Consider the following 6000-nt stretch of genomic DNA (forward strand, 5'->3'; position numbering starts at 1 on the left):
TACAGCATCCTTTCCTGATTAAAACCCTTCAGAGTGTAGGAATAGAGGGTTCATTCCTCAATCTCATAAAAACCATCTATGAAAAGACTACAGCAAATATCATTCTCAATGGGAAAAAGCTGGAAGCCATTCCCTTAAGATCAGGAACACGACAAGGATGCCCACTCTCACCATCATTATTCAACATAGTACTAGAAGTCCTTGCAACAGCAATCAGACAACAAAAAGGGATCAAAGGTAACCAAATTGGCAAAGAAGAAGTCAAACTGTCTCTCTTCGCAGATGACATGATACTCTATATAGAAAACCCAAAAGAATCCACTCCCAAACTACTAGAAGTTATAGAGCAATTCAGTAATGTGGCGGGATACAAAGTCAATGCTCAGAAATCAGTTGCATTTCTATACATGAATAATGAGACTGAAGAAAGAGAAATTAGGGAATCCATCCCATTTACAATAGCACCAAAAACCATACGTTACCTTGGAATTAACTTAACCAGAGACGTAAAGGACCTATATTCTAGAAACTACAAATCACTCTTGAAAGACATTGAGGAAGACACAAAAAGATGGAAAAATATTCCATGCTCATGGATCGGATGAATTAACATAGTTAAAATGTCCATGCTACCCAGAGCAATCTACACTTTAAACGCTATCCCGATCAAAATACCAATGACATTTTTCAAAGAACTGGAACAAATAGCCCTTAAATTTATATGGAAACAGAAAAGGCCCCGAATTGCCAAGGAACTGTTGAAAAGGAAAAACAAAGCTGGGGGCATCACAATGCCAGATTTCGAGCTGTACTACAAAGCTGTGATCACAAAGACAGCATGGTACTGGCACAAAAACAGACACATAGACCAATGGAACAGAATAGAGAATCCAAAAATGGACCCTCAGCTCTTAGGGCAACTAATTTTTGACAAAGCAGGAAAAAACATCCAGTGGAAAAAAGTCTCTTCAATAAATGGTGCTGGGAAAATTGGACAGCTACATGCAAAAGAATGAAACTTGACCACTCTCTCACACCATACACAAAGATAAACTCTAAATGGATGAAAGACCTCGATGTGAGACAGGAATCCATCAAAATCCTAGAGGAGAGCATAGGCTGCAACCTCTACATCAGCCACAGCAACTTCTTCATGACACATCTCCAAAGGCAAGAGAAACAAAAGATAAAATGAACTTGTGGGACTTCGTCAAGATAAAAAGCTTCTGCACAGCCAAGGAAACAGTCAAAAAAAACTAAGAGGCAGCCCACGGAATGGGAGAATATATTTGCAAATGATGCTACAGATAAAAGACTGGTATCCAAGATCTACAAAGAACTTCTCAAACTCAATACAGGAGAAACAAATAAACAAATCATAAAATGGGCAGAAGATATGAACAGACACTTTTCCAATGAAGACATACAAATGGTTAACAGACACATGAAAAAATGTTCAAAATCATTAACCATCAGGGAAATTAAAATCAAAACCACACTAAGATACCACCTTATGCCAGTTAGAATGGCAAAAATTGACAAGGTAAGAAACAACAATTGTTGGAGAGGATGTGGAGAAAGGGGATCCCTCCTACATTGTTGGTGGGAATGCAAGTTGGTACAGCCACTCTGGAAAACAGTGTGGAGGTCCCTTAAAAAGTTAAAAATTGAGCTACCCTATGTTCCAGCCATTGCACTACTGGATATTTACCCCAAAGATACAGACGTAGTGAAGAGAAGGGCCATATGCACCCCAATGTTCATAGCAGCACTGTCCACAATAGCTAAATCGTGGAAGGAGCCGAGATGCCCTTCAACAGACGACTGGATTAAGAAGTCGTGGTGCATATATACCATGGAATATTATTCAGCTATCAAAAAGAATGATTTCTCAACATTTGCTGCAACATGGACGGCACTGGAGGAGATAATGCTAAGTGAAATAAGTCAAGCAGAGAAAGACAATTATCATATGGTTTCTCTCACCTATGGAACATAAGAACTAGAAAGATCGGTAGGGGAAGAAAAGGATAATGAAAGGGGGGGTAATCAGAAGGGGGAATGAAGCTTGAGAGACTATGTACTCTGAGAAACAAACTGTGGGCTACAGAGGGGAGTGGAGTGGGGGAATGGGATAGGCTGGTGATGGGTATTAAGGAGGGCACGTATTGCATGGTGCACTGGGTGTTATACGCAACTAATGAATCATCGAACTTTACATCGGAAACCAGGGATGTACTGTACGGTGACTAACATAATATAATAAAAAAAAATATTTAAAAAAAATAAAGTGAGGCCTTCGGCAAAAAAAAAGTAGATTGGAGCAAGGAGAAGCTATGGGAAATAACATGAAGTGTTCATTTTTTGGAGCTGGTCAGATATCGCCCTGGGAGAGCTAATATATTTTTCTCCCTGCTTATCCTCATCCTTTCCCCCACCCCACCAACAGCGGGAAGTATCATCTGGTTGTGCTTGTCTCTGTGAACAAAAATTTATAAGGCATTTTATGATGTCACTACCTAGCAAGAATCCCGTGACCCTGAGATTATGTACACTCTATGAAAGGAAGACTCACATGGTCAAAAAACAAAAATGTAGACACGGTCAGAATTTTGCAAAATACAGAACAATGAAAATTAGAAAGTAAAAAAAAAACTTATCACCTATAACTAGAAGAAATATTAGGCAAATCCCATTATAGACATCTCTCTAGCCACATTTCTAGATAGAGGATAGAAGAATGTAGAGATAACAGAAATTAATAGGTACATTTTCATAAATAGAAACATACCATGCATGCTATTTTAAAATATTGAATTCATTTTATTCAAATGTAACAAAAGAACAAGGAAACAAAATGAAAGAGAAATAACTGCTAACTTCGCATAAATATTTATTCACCACAAGATAGGTTCGTTTCTAAAACATACCTATAATGTTGAGGGTGAGAAAGACTGCAAATTCCTTAGGTATTAAAATCTTAGCTACATTAGAAATTTCTAGGTATCAATTAACTCCCTGATACTAAATAAAAGTAATGAATAATTTGGCACTTGTTTCCACCAGAAATTTTTAAATATGTCCACAAATTCTTGGACATTCCTTTTGACAAGAGGTAAAACTAACTCACCTGGTTCTCCCTTTGGGAATGGGAAAAAGTAACCTCTGAAATGAGGACATGAAGGGCCATGTGGCTTTTATTTTTTTTTTCTCTTCCTTGGACCACTCATTCTGGGGGAAGCCACACACTATGTCATGAGGACATTCAAGCAGCCCTAGGGAGACCTCTACTTCATGAGGAACTGGGATTCCTGGGAACAATAGCAAAGGACTGAGTCCTTTGCCAATAGCCATCAGTGATCCTCCCGCTGCCCCTCCAGCCTCAGTCAAGGCTTCGCATGACTCAGCCCTAGCCAACAGCTTGACTCATGAAAAACACTGAGTCAGAACCATCCAGCTACACCACCCACAAATTCCTAACCCACAGAAACTGTGACTTAATAAATGTTTGTTGTTCTAAGTTGAAAGTTTTGGGGTGATTTTTATGCAGCAATAGATACCTAATACAGCCTTTTATTCCTGAATTTTAAAATTTTGATTCACTTTTGAACACTGGATTTGGTTTTTCATTTTCTTTTCCACAGTCAAGTGTTTGTCTTGACCTTTAAATCAAATGATAATTTAGCTGAGCATAAAATTCTTGGATCACACGTCCTTTCCCTTATAACTTTATAGAGAGACAGGGAGGATTTGATAGCCCATTTTCTGGCACTGACTGTTTTACTAGTTTCTTTAGCATAGTTTTTCCCATTTATCCACTGAACAATTTGGTTCTCAGGTACTTAAAAAAATAGTTTTTAAAAAAATTTTTTAGATTTACAGAAACACTGTGAAGATCGAAGACACTTCCCATATACCCTGCACTCATTTTCCTCTGTTATCAACATCTCACATTACATTGAGTTGGAGGACTTAAATATTTCCAAAATGAGAGGAGTAATTCTGACTCGAGATTAAATGTGGGTTTATTGCAATAGATAGTTTTTGAAGCTCTCACCATGGATAAGACTGCCTAGGCAGTGAGTTTACAAAGACAGTCTAGGGCAAAACCGTAAGGAAACCCAATGTTTAATGGCTAGATAGAGAAGAACAAGGCTAAGAAGTTAATATAGAGAGAATAATGGCCAAAAATATAGGGAAAACCATGAAAGTGCAGTGTCACAGAAGTCAGTGTAAGAGTGTTTTTAAAAGTAGTCAGGTTTATCAAATGCTACAGAAAGGTCAAGGAAAATAAGTGTCCCTTACATATATGATATAGAGATCCCTCTTTCAATAGGAAAACAGAAAACTCTCCAACAAGGCCCATATTACAGTTTTTCAAAAGAAAGGTGACACGCTGGGGAATTCTAATAAAGATAGTGAAATATCTTTTAAGATTTCTACTTACAATTTTCAATGAAATATAAGGCAAAATAGTGCTCATGGAAAGGAGTCAATACCCAAAGTACTGACTTCGGGTTCTGTATTTATGATTATAGTATACGTGCCTTAACCTGTGTTTTAGGGATATTTCAAAGTGCAGACCTCCCCTAGTCATAGTTGATTAGGCCAAGGGTGGATCCCTGCTATTACATGGCCTGGTCAGAGTTCTTTCCCACACCCAAGTTAGAATTGCGATTAAGAGAATAAGAGTCAACTTCTCTGTGAGATTGTAATCACAGCAGAAGGACTTGAAGACAATTTTGTCCCCAGTAAGGTTTGTATAGGCCAGAAAGCCATTTGCTCTACAAGAGACAGCTTGTTCTGATCTCTCTTCTTTCTTTAATTCTCTCCTTGTGTATGTCTTCTTTGCCATTGTAATATTCAGGGGTTTCTTCTTTTTCTTCAGCTCTAGAATTTCCAGTTCTTTTAAATAGGCTATATCACTATTCAAATTTCCAATTCTTAACTGACATTTGAAAATAATGCTTTTAATTCTAAGAGCATTGTAAATAAAGTTATGTTACAATCTGTGACCAATAATTTCATGGAGTAGTGTGCCTATGGATTTATTTCATTGTCTATTATGCTGCTTGCTGCTTACATTGTCTTTTTGCCTCATCTTTGGCAGTGTGCTGGATGTTTTTTTTGAAAAAGATTTTGTAGAAATAATTTGAAGCCTGAAATGAAGTTATCTCCCTTCAGAGAGAATTCCCGTTTACTTTTGTCAGGTATCTTGGGGCACAAGCAAAACAGCTGATCTTAAGTCAATTTCAAGGTTCAAGGTTTTCTGTGAAAACCAGATGACTTAGAGCTTGCTCAGTACTTGCAAAGGTTGCATTACTGTTTGTCCTTACTCCTAAAGTATGGGTGGCCCTTAGGGGTTGTTTACCAGGGTGTGAAGCCTTGGACTCATCTTCTGTTACTCTAGATCAAATAAGTTGTCAAAGATACTGTTCAGCTTCTCAAAGTTCTTTCTAGATCTGCAAATCTCCCTTGCACAGAAGGAGCCCCAAAGATCAGCTATATTTGGATTTCTATATTCCCCTGGATATTGACATGGTAACTTCTCACTATCATTTTGAACTCTGATATTTCTTTTGGTTGACTATCATGCTTTGTGCACCCTGAAATTTATACAATTTGTGGGTCCATCTTTAGGAAAAGGACACAAAATCAGACACAGGGTCTTGAGAGGAAGCACGCAAATGAAAAGCCCTGGAACCTAAGCGTCAATAGCTTCACGGTAAAGTCTCTTCTGGTAGGCTTCACTTGGTGGCTTGGTCCAAGTTACCTGGTCATTCATTACCAAAAGTGGAAGGCACTTTAATGTATCCTTAAAGATCTGTACCCTAAACATTATGGTGTGATATTCATATCGTGTAGAGCAGCAGAGCTAACAGAACATCTCTCTTTTTTCACATGCATCTGCTCCTTGAATGGAATGGCAGTCAGAATCAACCCCATTATTTATATAGTTATTTATATTTCACTCTCTACTCTTTTTCTCTCATATAAGTA

The sequence above is a fragment of the Ursus arctos genome, unplaced genomic scaffold, assembly GCF_023065955.2.
Source record: "Ursus arctos isolate Adak ecotype North America unplaced genomic scaffold, UrsArc2.0 scaffold_5, whole genome shotgun sequence".
Lineage (NCBI taxonomy): Eukaryota > Metazoa > Chordata > Mammalia > Carnivora > Ursidae > Ursus > Ursus arctos.